The sequence below is a fragment of the Microtus pennsylvanicus genome, chromosome 4 (assembly GCF_037038515.1).
Source record: "Microtus pennsylvanicus isolate mMicPen1 chromosome 4, mMicPen1.hap1, whole genome shotgun sequence".
NCBI lineage: Eukaryota > Metazoa > Chordata > Mammalia > Rodentia > Cricetidae > Microtus > Microtus pennsylvanicus.
The window spans coordinates 100,459,126-100,475,272 of NC_134582.1; positions in this window are offsets into that span (position 1 = coordinate 100,459,126).

Sequence of the window (16,147 nt, forward strand, 5' to 3'; positions counted from 1 at the left end):
GTTCTTGGGGGTGGGGTGGGATGGGGGTAAGGGGAGATGGGGAGAGAAAAGGGAGAAGGGGAGGATGGGGGGAACTTGGGGAAAAAGGAGGATTGGGATAAAGGAAGGTTGGATAGGGGAGCACGGAAGCACAATTCTTAGTTAAGGGAGCCACCTTAGGGTTGGCAAGAGACTTGAACCTAGAGTGGCTTCAAAAAAATCTTATAAATAATAAAATATGATTACAGGTAATGCTTCGGGGTGTGGAGGTAGAAACCGGCATAGCCAGAACCTGAGGTAGGCTGCAGGGTTTGGGGGGGGGGATGTTGTTGTTTAAAGGAACAGTTGACACAGGGTCTCGCTATATGCCCCAGACTGACAATGAACTCTTTGCAATCCTCCTGCCTCAGGCTCCTAAGGTATTAGGATTACAATCGTGAACCACCACATGTGGCTTGGATTCGGCTTCAAAAATCATCTCTACTAACATCCCCACAGCCTAAGATGCTTGGATCCGGCATGCTCCATCCTTATTCCCCTTTGTATCCCTCCAGGGGTCAGTGGTGAAGCCACTTAAGTTTCCCAGAGTCCTGCAGAATAAGCCTTTCAAACCCAGACTGTGCTCGTGGAGACTATTCAGAATCACCTTTGACTCTTATATTTTACCCTATTCTTCATTCCCTACTCAGCCATCTCATTCCCTAGAGCCAGTGTCAGGACCAAGCATAGTGTTGTTGCAGGACAAATAGATGGATGTTTCCTGGTAATCAACACAGCCAGCCTCATGACTGTCTCTTCTACTGTCCGGAAAAATCCTCATGACCTAACTCTTTGTACTAAGCCCGTGGAGTGATCAGTCAGCACCTTAGACTGGCTAGCACAGGTGCTATATGTTCAGAGAAACTAAAGTTCATACATCCACCAGCTCCCTTTGGGCACCCCTAATGTACAATATCTGAATCTTTGATTTCATTGTGGATTTTTCAATCATTCGAACATCAATCAATATCCCAACTATCTTGCTTTGTTTGTTCTTGCTGTTTTTAATGGATTTTTTGATTTTGTTTTGTGACAGGGTCTCACTATGTGTGACCCAGCCTGGCCTTTAGAACACCATCCTCCTGCCTCAACCCCCCAAGTGTTGGGAATACAGGCATGTATCATCATGAGTGATACCAGGGGGTCCTTGTTAATCTGTTTTGAAGAAGAGACTTCAAGATTGTCCGACCATAGCCTTATTTGCAAGTCTTGCTTCAGGATGCAGATCCCACAAGTCCCACTTGGAGAACTGTGCCTTCTTTATGAACACTAATTCTATATTCAGCAAACATTTGTTTTAAGAGGCTACAGCTTGATTTTTGTTGTTGCTTGGTTGATTGGTTGGTTTTGGTGGGTTTGTTTGTTTTTGAGACAAGGTCTTAGTATTGTAACCTTATCCAGCCTGGAGCCCACTGTGTAGACCAGACCAGCTTCCAGTTCACAGAACTCTGCCTTCCTCTGTGTGTTGAATACTGGGATTAAAGGCTTTAAAAGCTTTTGCCACTTACTCAGGTCAGGGCTATGATTTGTAAAGCTCTGCTCTCTGTGCTCCAGATACACAGGAAGGAGCTCATCTACAAAATCCCTCCCTTCATGCATCCTCAAACAACCAACAAAACAGTACTAGTTACTAGACAACGATAAGTACATAGAAAACAAAAACAGAAAGGTTCAGCAGGTAAGAGGGGGTGGTGGGTTCCACATGTCAATACAGAAACAACCCTGATCTCGGGGGAACAAGGGATACCTCATTCCAGAGCTGAATTGAGTGATCATAGCCCAAGGAAACAGATTAACCCATACACCCCACTCTAAGGTGGTGAGCTTCGCGAAGATTGTTACAGTTTTCACAGTTGTAGAACAAGAGAGTCATTAATCAAGGCATTTTTTAAAAAAAAAATAACTTATTTGTTTTTATTTTATGTACATTGGTGTTTTGCCTGCATGTATCTCTGGGTGAGTGCGTCAGATCTTGGAGTTACAGACAGTTGTTAGCTGCCATGTGGGTGCTGGGAATTGAACCTGGGTCCTCTGGAAGAGCAGTCAGTACTCTCAATCACTGAGCCCCCTCTCCAGCACCCAGAATCAAAGCACTCTTTAATAATGGTGGTAGAACTATCAGGCAAGTAGCTGGCAGAGAAGTGAGGAAACTCTACTCTAGGCCTCAGAGGCCATCACATGGCATTCTTAGCTTTTGGATTGATGGAAGCTAGTGATTGTTAAGGTCACCTGCCCCAAAAGGGTTTCACATGATAATCACGAAGGTGTTAGATCTGATGCAGAGGCGGAGGATGAGTGACTATTAAGGACCCTAAAGTTGGCAAGACAGATTGTTCTGGAACATTTCAAACCAGCCCTTCAACTCTCCACAATGACATTCTACCCAGTCATCCACCCTGGTTGCATTTGTGACACAGGTGGCACTTTTCTCCTTCGAGCTTCAGCTCACACACACAAGGCAGTGTTTGACAGGGTAGCGACAGACAAGATGTGTAGGAAGTAAATGATTGCCCAAGCAGATTTCTCTTCTTTTTCCAGTACATGAGACAGCGGGGGATGTGGTCACATTGGTCCACTGTCAGGAGGCAGGGAAAGAGGGATGCTGTCACTCATCTGGCTCCCTCCTTTGCCCTTTCTGATTGCTGTGACAAAATCCTTGACAACAGCCACTCCAAGAAGGAAGGGTTTCTTTTGGTTTGCAGTTTGAAGTTACAGTCCATGATGGCAGGAAAGGCATGGCGGGAGGAGCTTGACGTAACTGGTTACAAGGCACCTACAGTCGGAAAAAGAAAGAGGAACACCGGTGCTTAGTTCACTTTCTCATTAGCTTGTTTTGGGGCCCCAACCCATAGTTAGGGAGTGTTCTTCCACCTTAATTACCCAGTCTAGAAATCCCCTCACAGAAATGCCCAGAGGTGTGTCTCCTAGGTGACTCTAGATTCTGTCAGGTTGAAAATAATGGTAACTCTTTCAGCTACTAAGTGAAAATACACACACACACACACACACACACACACACACACACACACACACAGAGAGAGAGAGAGAGAGAGAGAGAGAGATATGCTACAAGCTATGTGTATGGAACAGTCTAACATGATATGACTGCTGCCATCTTGACTATAATCTTCATCTTGCCTGGCACATGATCCTGGTGCATGTCACACACTATATAGGTCCATGTTGCTAAGCCCTCAGCCAAGGATATTGTGCTAGCCACTGATGACTGGACTATTTGCTAATGGACCTTGAAAACGTTAAGTTTTTTAGAAAGGCTAAGCACATTCCAGCTAGTTTTGGCCACCATCTGTCTCACTCAGCCTACAAACCCCTCCCCCCTGCCTTGGAGCTCTGGGACCCAGGACTTGGTGGATGATTCCATTTGCTACCTCTGTCTGTGGCCCTGTGACATAGACTGCCTTGGGTGGCAGGTTCTCGTACCCAAGGACCATGTCCTTTTTGACTTCATTTCCTTAAATAATGCACACCAATGACGGTGGGGGGAGGTAAGTGTGATCATAATGGTTCATTTCCACTGTCAGCGTGACTGGATTTGAACCACGTAGGAGACACACCTCTGGTGTGTAGGTGAGTGCACTCCCAGAGGGTCTGAGGATGGCTGGTCCATCCTGAAAGTGGGTAATATTATCCCATGGGTTGGGGTCTGAAACTGAACAAAATGGTGGAAGTAACCAAGCAGCAACATTCCTCTCTCTCTCTGCTTCCTGATGATAGATACAGTAGGACCCGCGGCCTCAAGCTCCAGGCCTTCCCCACTGTGATGGACTCTGCCTTCAATCTGGGAGGCACAGTAAACCCTTCCTTCCTCAAGCTGCTTCTGCCAAGCGTTTTGGCACAAAAATCAGAGCAATAACTAATAGCAGACCTAGCGAGACAGCGCAGAGGGTACACATGCTTGCTCCCTAAGCCTGGCCTCCTGAGTTCAGTCCCCAGAAGCTACATAAGAGACACAGCTCCATCCACAGCCTCTATGTTTTGAAGATTAGTCAACTGCTATCTTGAATAGTGAATTCTTCTGTGAAGGTGCCAATCTCTTGCACTTTCTCATCTGCCCTCTTTCAGCTGACAAGTTGCCTGACATTCTGTCCTAGGTTGATCTCCACCATTAAGATAAGACATTCTGACCAATAGCAACTCTGGGGACAAAAGTGTTTATTTCACCTACCATCCGTCAAGGCAGGAAGTCAAGCAGGAACTTACAGGAGGGCTTGCTTGCTATTCCACACAGCACTACCTCTGTAAAGGACCAAGGAACTCACTTCACAGCCAAAGAATCACATTGGCAACCAGCTTACCCTCACAGACCGGCTTACCCTCAACTCTCCTACACAGTCCAGGGCCACTTGTCCAGGGAATAGTGCTATACACATGCCCACAAGCCAAGCTAACTTAGGCAGGTCCTCTCAGATGACTCTAGACTGTGTCAAGTTGATAGTTTAAGCTAACCAGGACTCGCAAGAATCAGACTCGTTCTGTCCTTACAAATGGAATCCTAGGATAGACTCTCATGGCCATGGGTAGGGGACCCATGAACCAACGAGTGGATGCACCCCTCTAACTTGTGCCATGTATTCCTCTGTCGGGCTGGAGATGGAATTGGATCCTTTCAGACCCAAAGAGGGGGAGGGGCAGTAAAAAAAGGGGGCTCTGTAATCAAAAGATGGGGAAATGAATTGTAGGCTTCCAATAAGGACAGACATCCACTCTAGCTCTGAATCTTGTGTGCATTAATCCCTCTTGTGATTCTGCTAATGTCTCCAGCAGCTGCCTCTCTGGTTTCGGCTACATTAGCTCTTCTCTGAGTTAATTTACTCACTGTAGCATGAAGAGGAGGTGAGATAATGACCAAAGCTATTTCCACTCTTAACTCCTTCATTCTGTTCTCTACATCTTCAGTGAGTGGGGAAAGGGGGGCTTGGAAGCGTAGTCACCACAGAAAGCAGGGATAGAATTAAAATGCCTGTGGCTGTAAAGTTTCTCAAACACACCAGCTCCCCAAGAACCCCTAAGTTAAATTCTAGCAGTCACTCCTGAATAGCTATGATCAATTAGTGGCAAGGGTCTTTCGAATGGAAGGACTCTCAGAAAGTACCCAAGAGGAAAAAAAAACTGATGTAATAATTACAGTTGAGCCCACAAGGGTAAAAGAAGATGATGACGTCAGAGATGGATTTAATTATTGGCTCTTTGTAACTCAGTCTTTACACATTTTATTCCATTTCTTTGTGTGTGTAAGTTTGTGTGTGTGTGCGTGTGTGTGTGTGCGTGTGTGTGCGTGTGTGCATGTGTATGTGCGTGCATGTGTGTGTGCGTGTGTGCATGCGTGTGTGTGTGTGCGCGCGTGTGTGTGTGCGTGTGTGTGTGTGTATTTGCAGGCACACGTGCTACCATGCACTCATGAAGGAAGGAAGGTAAATTGTGGGACTTAGGTCTCTTGTCCACTGTGTGGATCCTGGGATCGAACCCAGATCTTCTGGTTTACAGGGCGCCATTACCCGCCAAGTCATCTTACTGGCCCATAATTCAGATTTTTATAAAGATACTCACTGATCAAATAAAATCAAGAAAATCAAGTGCATGTGCGTGTATGTGCATTTATATGCATGTGTATATGTGAAGTGTGAAATGTACCCCCGTGGGTTAATGTATTTCAACGCTTCGTTTCCAGCTGGTGGGGCCATTTACCTGGCGTGGGAAGTATGGCTGACAGAAGAGAGGTACCAGGGACCTTTAAAGGGGACAGCTGAGCCTGCTTTCAGCCCAAGCCCTCTCTGCTTCCCATCTACCACCATGTGACTTGCTGCTTCATGCCCCCGCTGCCATGAACAGAGTTTCTGCAGCCACCATGCCTTCGCCAGCCCAAGTCAAAATGAATCTCTCTTCTCAAGCTACTTCTGTTGGACATTTCATCATGATACTGGGAGAAGTAGCTAGCACCGTCTGTATGATAGATCAGGAAGTCCTCAACTTAGTTCTCTGAGTCCATACCATGAGACACGACATGGTGGATATGAAAGGAAAACAGGGCATTGGCCCAGGTGAGGGACATCTCCGCTTCCACTGCTTGCAGGCTGCAGAACCGGCGCAAACTCCCAACCCACGTAATCTCTTTGCTCACTTGCAGAATGAACGAACATATTTGTCTCAAGAGAATGGGATAACAAAAATCAAGTCCTAGGCCTTCAGAAATTTCCTATCTTCCACCAGCAGGGCTGACCTTATAAACGTGCTTATCGACGGCTTGCCTGAAATTAGACATTCGCTGTCGCAGGACGTCAGCATGGGCCACAAACACAAGTCCGTGCTGCCTCTGGTAGCAGCCTGAGGTTTGCTTTTCATAGGCCCCTCCTCGGAAAAAGACCGGGTTCCTGGCTGTACCTCAGAAAAGAATCTGGGCACCTGACTGTGAAAAGCAGACATGGAGCTTATCAGGAAGAGATTTTAACATGGATCTAAGCAAGGGAGCTCAGAAAGAGATGCTCAAAGAAACAACACAGCCCAAGCTTGCGGGTGGGTGTGGCTTCTCAAGAGAGGTTGCTCTTGGTGCCTTAGCTGGAACAGGAATTTTTAGGAGTCTTCACATTTTCAAAGATTTTCTAAGAAACTCCTTCTCTTTAGCTCCTTTTTGTTCCAGTTTTTGATAAAGGAGATGCTAGCATAGCTTGGCCTTAGATAGAATTACAATATGATATTGTTGAATCATGAGCCACAAAGGTAGGACTAGGAGATGAAGACATGTCTTTTACTGTAAATGGGGAGCCTTGGGAAATTCCTAGAAATGACCAGGTTGACATCTTGGGAAGGGAGAGAGGCACACATGCTTAGACCTTCCACATGATACATTGTAATTTTAACAGTTTTACTTGAAAATCCATATAAAAAGAGTATTGTCTACATGTAGCCAGCCTTCATAGCAAGCATTAACTGTGTTGGCCTTCCTGCCCCTGAGCTGGTGGGAGTACTCACTCAGACTACTAGGCGGGGGACACCTTGGTCTTCCTGTGTACTACACTATCCCTGTGTTAACAACGGCACAGCGTGGCCGAGGGGGCTCAGCAGGTAAAGGTGCTGGCAGCCAAGCCTGGAGACCCACGTTTGATCCCCAGGCCCCACATAGTAGACAGACAGAATTCTTACACTCTGTGCTCTGACCTCTGCACATAAAGAAAAGCACATAAACATTCACAAATTAGTTAATTAATATCATTATGTGGTCCATTGTTTTAGATACCGCCTATTCTTTTAATTTTCTTTCTTTTCTTGAAAGGATTTTAGTTTATTTTTAACGATGTGTGTCTGTGGGGAAGTGAGTATCCACGAGAGCACTGTACCCAAAGGCAAGAAGAGGGCGGTGGACTCCTCTAGAACTGGAGCTTAAAGGCAGTTTTGAACTACCACATGGTGCTGGGTTTTGAACTCAGGACCTCTGAAGGGCAGCCAGTGCTCTTAACCACTGAGCATCTCTCTAGTCCCTCTATCAATTTTTTCTTCTTTTTTTCAAGATTTCTTTATTTATGTATTTTATGTATTGGAGTGTTGTGTCTGCATATACATCTGCATATCATAAGAGGACATTGAATCCCATGGCACTACAGTTACAGACGGTTATGAGACCAGTCTGGACCAGTCTGTTCTGGTCGCTACTGCTCTGGTCCGGTCAAGACTGGTCTGGTCTGGTAGAATCCAGTCAAGAGCAGTCTGTTCCGGTCTAGACCAGTCGAGTCCAGTCTTGTCCGGTCTTTGTCCGGTCTGTTCTGGTTGAGCAGTCTGGTCTAGTCTGTACTTGTCGAGACCAGTCTGGACCAGTCTGGTCTGGTCGAGACCGGTCTGGTTCCGTCTGGACTAGTAGTGACAGGTCTGGTCCAGTAGGAACCGGTCCATACCAGTCAAGACCGTTCTGTTCCAGTCTGGACTGGTCGACACCAGTCTGAACTGGTCTGGACCAGTCTATTCTGGTTTGGACCGGTCAAAACTGGTCTGGACCGGTTTGGTCCTGTCTGGTCTGGTCGAGACCCATCTGGTCCAGTCTGGACCAGTCAAAAACAGATCTGGACCGGTCGAAACCGGTCTGAACCAGTCGAGACCAGTCTGGTTCAGTCTGGAATGGTCAGAACCAGTCTGGTCCAATCAAAACTGGTTTGGATTGGTCTGGTCTGGTCGAAACCGGTCTTTTCCAGTCTGTGCCAGTCGAAACTGGTCTGGACTGGTCGAGACCAGTCTGGCCAAGTATTTTCTCATTATGCTCCGTTTGTCCCTTTTGGTATGGTAATGTATATCCTTGCCATTATATGTGATCTGCTTTTTTATTTTGACTTTATAGGGGATTGCACTTAAGAGAGTGTCATGAGTCTCAGAAGAGACTAGAGCTTTAAACAGAATTGAGACTGTTATATACTATGGGGACTTTTGGAGGTGCACTGAATGCATCTGCGCATTATGATATGGCTACAAGCTTATGGGGGCCAGGGAGTAGAACATAGTGGTTTGAGTGAAAATGGCCCATATAGGCTCCTGGGGACGACACTATTAGGAGCTGTGACTTTATAGGCATAGGCGTGGTGTTGTTGGAGGAGGTATGTCACTGGATGGGGTCTTTGAGGTGTCAGAAGCTCAAGCCAGGCCCAGGGTGGCATTCTGTCTTCCTGCTATTTATTGGATCTGAATGTAGAACTCTCAGCTACCTCACCAGCACCATAGCTACCTGTCACCATGCTTCCCACTACAATGACAACAGATGAAACCTGCAAACTGTAAGCCAGGCCCAATTAAATGCTTTGCTTTATAAGAGTTTCCATGATCATGCTGTTTCTTCATAAAAATAGAAACCCTAACTAAGACACCATAGGAGCCCTTTGGCCAACAATTCAATTATATGTAACCCATTCCTGGCACCGGAAACTTTGTTTGGTGACATGAGATGTCCATCCGAGGCTCTGTCTCCCCCTTAGTTTGGTCATTTCATTTAGATTGCCTTCATATATAAATGAAGTTTTTTTTTAAAAAAAAAAAACAGTGCCATTCAGATAAAACACTTATTGTCTTTATATAAAATTGCCTTTACATATGTAGGTCATTGAGTATGCCTACAACAATTTTTTGCTGAATGAATGAATAATGCTTTAGTGGACGTTTGCTAAGGGTTCTGAGAATAATAACTCACATTTCTTTCTAGGTTTGATTTCTAATAGAAACTAGCTTTGGCTTTTGTTTTGTTTTTCCATCCAAATTTGCTTTGAGTCAGTGATATGATTCATAACATTAAAAAACAGGTTGAACTTGAAATCAGCCTGCAGGAAATGAGCTAAGAAGCAGAGATCAAACAAAATGGAGGGGCTTGATAGAGAGAGGGGAGAGAGAGAGAGAGAAAAAGAGAGAGAGAGAGAGAGAAAAAAAAGAGAGAGAGAGAGAGAGAGAGAGAGAGAGAGAGAGAGAGAGACTCTCCTAAATTCCTGGTGCAAAGCGAGGACATGTCAACAGCAGTTTTGTTCTCATTACTATAATTACATTGTTTGCAATAATTAAATCAAATGCAAAGTACAGAGTAATTCAATCTCCAGGATCCAAAAGGCACATTTCCCAGGTGTGGCTGGCCTCTCTCTCCTCTCCACCCTGAGATGAGTCACTATAGAGATTAGCAGAGAGGGACCGATTCATCTTTGAACCCTCCCACCCCCATACACAAAATCATGGCTTCAGGTGGGGAGAGGTGGATGGAAGAATCACCCCTAGAGGGGCGGTAGCTCTGTCTCAGCCAAGCCTGCTGGGATCCTTTAATTGGAAAGAGGAGACAGAGGAGCAAGAGCCATGGGCATCCTGGGGAGGAACTCTGAGTCGGGTGAGGAGGTGATGGAGCATTTGAAAACATCCTTAAAGAAAAGCATGGTCTCAGGACCCTGCAACCCAAGCTTCTGGCAACATCTGGCACCTCCCTAGGAATCCCAAGGCCTTTTCCTGCCCATTTATCTATGGGTGATGGCATATCAGGAAGCCCATAAAATTGACCAATCTAGAAAAGTAAACAGCTCACCCTTAAAAAAGATAATAGTTCAACAGGAGGAGGGTAGTTTCAGCCCTTAATGTTAGCTCAAGGAGGCTTCTGGTTCCTGCCCTATGGTGTGTGCCAGAAGTCCCACCCCCGACCTCGTGCTTTAGAGAATGAACTCTCCCTCCCCTGTGCCCACACACTATGCGTTCTTACTTCTAAATCTTGCTCCAGGTACCCCCAGATTCTTCCTCTCAAATGACCGCCAACTCTCTCTTCCGGGTCAGTCTTATGCTAGCTTCTTCTCTGTGTGTAGCCGGAGTACCCACCGCACCCTATAAAGTAGAGAGGCAACCGTAGGCAGCTGTTGCAGGTGGATAGAGATTTACTTGCAAGGCTAGGGTGTCACTGTAGGTTCTATGTGCCATGGGGCCTCTTGCGTACAGGAGTCCTTGAGGAGAAGCTGAGTGAGCGGCAGGGAATGGGACTGGCAACCTGATCACCTATCCCCAGATGACCACAATCTGTGTGCGGCATTAAGTAATTCCAGAATGTAAAATCAGACTTTGCCTTTTGGGTGTCAAGAAAGTGTTCCTGTTGGTAGAAGAAGATAAACCAGGGTTGGGGGTTTGGTAGAGTGCTCACCTCATATGCACAAAACCCTGGGTTCCATCCCTCACACTCCATAGACTGGGCATCGTGACTCATGCCTATACTCCAAACCCTCAGGAGGCTCAAGGTTATCCGTGACGACACAGCAAGTTTGAGCACAGCCTGAGCTATACTACAAGACACTACAGTTAGGAGTCAGGCATTATGTGGGCCCCTGTCGCCTGGAAGGATGCACTCAGGCAGTACCCTGGCCAGCCCAGGGTCCTGTGGCTGCTACTCGCAACATAATCTAAATGCAGGTGTAAAGGGTTCCTTTAAGAGACAAGCTCCACCCATTCCTGCTCCCTTCCCGATGTTCTTCTGAAGAGGCAAACAGTTCTCTGTCTCTCTCATTCTCTCTCCATTGATCTTTCTCTCTTCCCTCCCCTTCCCTCTTTTCTCAATAATCTCTCCAGTTAAACTCAGTATGCATGGCGTGTTTGTCTGTCCCTAACCCTCCCCCTTCCCATGGGCTCCCTCCCTCGCAGAACAACAACACCTACCTCAACACAGAAAAAGAAACTGAGGATATCTTAGTCACTGTCCTATTGCTGTAAGGAAACACCGTGATCAAGGCAACTCATAAAAGGAAGCCTTAAATTGGGGGCTTGCTTAAGGTTTCCTTTAGTCCATTGTCATACTGGTGGGGAGGGCATCCTAGCACACGTGGTGCTGGACCGGTAACTGAGAAGTACCTCCTGAGAGACAGGGCCTGGTGTGGGCAGTTGAAACCTCAAAGCCCACCCTCAGTACCCCAACCCCTAATCCTTCTAATCCTCTCAAGTAAGGACACTCCCTGGTGACTGGGTATTCAAATGTATGAGTCTATGGGGCCATTCTTATTAAAATTACCACAGAACTGGAGCTGGAGACAGGGAGGGCCTTACCTGGGAGGAAGAAGAGGAAGAAGAATAGGGGAGAGGGGAAGAGGATATTTTATTTAACATTTTGTTCTTTATATATTTTGGAGATCAGACCTTTGACTGATGCGGGGTTGGTGAAGATCTTCTCCCATTCAGTAGGATGCCTTTTTGTCTTAATGACAGTGTCCTTTGCTTTACAGAAGCTTCTCGGTTTCAGGAGGTCCCATTTATTCATTGTTGCTCTTGTTGTCTGTGCTACTGGGGTTATACGTAGGAGGTGGTCTCCTGTGCTCATGTATTGCAGTCTACTTCCCATTCTCTCTTCTATCAGGTTCAGTGTGATTGGATTTATATTGAGGTCTTTAATCCATTTGGATTTGAGTTTTGTGCATGGTGATAGATATGGATCTATTTTCATTCTTCTACAGGTTGACAACCAGTTATGCCAGCACCATTTGTTGAAGATGCTTTCTCGAAGATCACCATAGAATCTTCGTCCAGCGACGGATGGAGATAGAGACAAAGACCCTCATCAGAGCAACAGACTGAGCTCCCAAGGTCCAGTTGAAGAGCAGAAGGAGGGAGAAGATGAGCAGGGAAGTCTGAACTGCAAGGGGTTGGTCCACCCACTAAGACAGTGTGCCTGTTCTAATGGGAGCTCATCAAATCCAGCTGGACCAGGACTGAATGAGCATGCAATCCGATCAAACTGGACTCTCTGAATGTGGCTGACAATGGGGGCTGACTGAGAAGCCATTGATAAAGGCACTGGGACTTGTTTCTACAGCACATACTGGCTTTTTGGGACCCTAGTCTATTTGAATGCAAAGTTTCCTAGGTCTGGATGTAGGGGGAAGGGCCTTGGACTTCCCACAGGGCAGGGTTCCCTGCTCTCTCTTAAGGAGGGATGGGGAGGGAGGAGGAGTGGGGGAGCGGGAGGGGAATGGGAGGAGGGGAGGAAGTGTAAATTTTTGAATGGATAAAAATTAAAAATTAAGAATAAATAAATAAATGCAACAAAAAAAACCCAATTTGTTAAGTTGGTTTGCAACCTTGAGACCTATCCCTATTGTGTGCACCCTTTTCGCTCTTGCTTGAGCACTGAAGACTGCAGAAATGGGTTTCCACATATTTCCAGACAACACTATTTGTTGATTTCCTAGTAATTCAAATTTGGTTGATACTGGGGATTGCCTCTTTGTCACATATCAGTTTCTCAGTCTGTCAAAGTGATTGTTACGCTTTTCTTAGCAAAGCCATATCTAACTTGATGTCAATAATTCATGGCGATAGCAGGAAAAGTCTGTAGTTTTTCACAGAAAAGAAAATGGAGGTGTCAGGTAGGATTGCAGCACTGAAAACCTCTAACCTTATCCGGTTTAAATTTCTAGCTGCTCTACTCGTTTCTTTAACAAAGGACTCTGGGCGGTTCAATATTTAGCAAATTAATGAGTTTCCTCTATTTTGATTTATTTTAGAGAAAGCATTATCAAAATATTTAAACAACTTTGATTCTATAAATATTTTAATGGAGCTCAAATTTTACACTAGTCATTACTATAGCAACACCTAGGGATGTGAAGGTATCATGTTTACGGCTCTACGAATCCTCAGGGTACCAAATTGATACCAAAATCTTATTAAATGCACCCTGACACGGTACAGAAACCTGAGGGGTTTTGTTGCCAGGGAACCTCATTATCAAAGCCCTTTCTCTGGAGCTGACAATGATCTTAGAGCGTCACCACAAAATGCCAGTTACCATGGTTGAAAATGCACTGTAAGTCTCTGTTTAAAAGAGACAGATGAGTACTGGGGATGGAGCTCGGTGGATAGAATGCCTGCCTAGTATGCAGGAAGCCCAGCACTGCACAAACAGGGCAACTTCTCTATAGCTCCAATATCATACTTATATTTTCAGTTAACCACTCAGCTGTTATTACGGGGACCACCATTAAACATAAAGCCGGAAGTACAAGGACTGCCAAAAGCCCAGGTGGTTAAAAAACAATAATGAGTTCAGGGACATTCACAGCCCCAGACTCCAAAACAGACTTTAACTTAACAGGTTTATCACTGACTGCAGCAGTGTCTCCTGCATATTAAGGTAATACCGTGATGCCAAAGAGAACTAGTGCTTTAGGATTTGCTTCAGGCAAAACACTGAGGGGCCTAATAATTCCCCTTTCCAATAATTTCCCCTTCTTTTCTTCCTTCCTCCCCACCGTCTTCTATTCCAACACTATACTATCATAATCATAAGCTTTTAATATATTTAAAATGTATTTCTTTCCAAACATTTTTTATAAGCTCCATGGAGCCAATTGGACCTATTTAAATGGACCAGACTCGCCCAGAATAAGTATCATTTAACTCTTCCCTTATCATTCCTGATCTCGGGAACCCCTGAGAAATTCCCTCCTCCACCCCCAAAAGAACCCTCCATCTTCCATCTTGGGACACTCCTCCCTCAATCACCAGGATCTAAAATTTTTCCAGACATAATTTTCTGCCTTTCCAGCATCTTGTGAAGTCCAAGCTGCCAGCCAGCCAGTTCCACAGAGCCCGAAAAAACACGAAAGTAATCAGCCACCCCAGAACATGGTCAAGCACCTCAACTCTCTGACACCCGCAAAATCTGCAAAAAACAGTCTCAAGAGACCTCACAACACCCACAAAATCAGCAGGAAGCAGTCACGAGAGACCTGATGACGCCCCATTCCCACCCATTAAAGACCCCAAACTCCCCAAATTTTTATAATAAACAAAAGGGTAGAATGTTATGATTTTAGCCAATCACCATGGCTGGCACTTCTGGGTTCCAGGGCCACACGTGTGTGGACAAGCCCCAGGGACCTTAAAAGGCCCTGCATGACCCACATGCAGCATGGTTGCATCACCTACATATGACCCAGCTACATAAGCCCTTGCATGCATGCACAAGCTCCGTCATCTGCATATGATGTAGTGACATCATCCCCCTGTGCACTCACTAGGCAGCCTTTAAAAGCTGGACGCGCCATCTTCAGCCCACTCTTTCTGCACAGACTTCACCAGGCCTGTACACATCTCCTCTAATAAACTCCTGAGCGGGTTTGTTGCATGTTTTGTGTTTCCTTCTCACTCCCAACATGACCGGAAGTTCAAGACCATCCTCAAATGCCTAAGAAGTTGGAGGTCAGCCTACATTACATGGAACTCTTCAGAAACAAAGGGAGGGTATGTGATCAGGATACAGGATACCTTTTCCTCCTTTTAGCTTTATCAAATATATTACTTGAACGTTTTTCATTATTTGATGATTCTGAGATAGAAATAAGTTCTGCTGTTGGTATTGCAAGGCATGCTGGCAAAAAAAAAAAAAAATGTCCTTTGAGAAGGAATTCACTCATTTTCCAGATGAGGCACAGTGAATCAAAGTCTTTCTTTTGTCCTGATAAATGCCTACAGCCCAACACACAGCCTTCACAAATAGCAAACAGGCCCTCCCCAACGTGTCCCCTTCCACAGGTGTCAACACACCTACACCTCTGACAATTGTGCTCCTCACCCTGGCCCCTGCCTGCAGTCACTGATTTCACCAGCACTAGCTCCTTGGAGAACTTGAGAAAAGAAGGTTCTCTGGGCAGTGGGTATCATGCTGTCACGGGACCTAAGGCAACACTTCATGTTTCTACATAGGAGGGCTGTACATTGCCATTCATTTCCTCTGATTGGCAGAGTGAGGTATCATCTCTTCCAAGATACTCATTCTTAAGACCCCTGTCATAATCATTTCCCATCTCCACCATCCTGTACTCCTTTGTTCACAAGCACTGTAGAAGTAGGAATATCTATCCTGTAGATGTGTGGATCTTTAGAATAAGTCCCACAGTATTTTGTATGTTCTATAAGTGTTCCTTAGCTACATAAAGCTTCAAAGGTTTAGACTGCAGATGTAGCTAAGTATGAGTGTACTAGTCTAGCATGTACAGGGCCGTAGGCTCAATTACTGAGGTGAGAGAAAGTTCAGGATGATTGTGTAAGCATCCTATCAGCGTAACAGTGGGTAGACTTCTTTTCAAGACCTTTCTTGTCCTCCCAGCCTCACAGTTTCATTGTGGTCAATGAGAAACCCACTCATCACCTCAAATGACCCAATCAAGAAACTCTCTTACTGGCTCACCCAGCTGCTTGGGTTTCAGTTGATTCGAGATGTAGTCAAGGTGACAACCAAGATTAGTCATCATAGAAGGGTAAGACATTTTATCAGCGACAAAAATGTATTTTGTGTGTCTATGTAGTGTAGTGGGATTCAACTGTAAATTTATTGTTGATTCATTAGCTTGGAACATGGTACATGTCAATAGCAAGTGCTGGACCAATGATAAGTGAGCGTGTGCATGATAATTGGGATATAAATATGTGAACAATAAAATTGAGTGTATTTCTACAAACATGATATCTGTGGCTCCCTGTCTTTCCAGTGAATGTTTATGTGATAAATTACTTAATAATCATGACTTTCTTTAGTTACCTAGCAACATAGTTAAAGAGCTTTACCTGCATCTAATTGACCTGCTTCTTTCTGACTGGGGGATTATTATTGCCAATTCAAGAGGCACTGAAATGT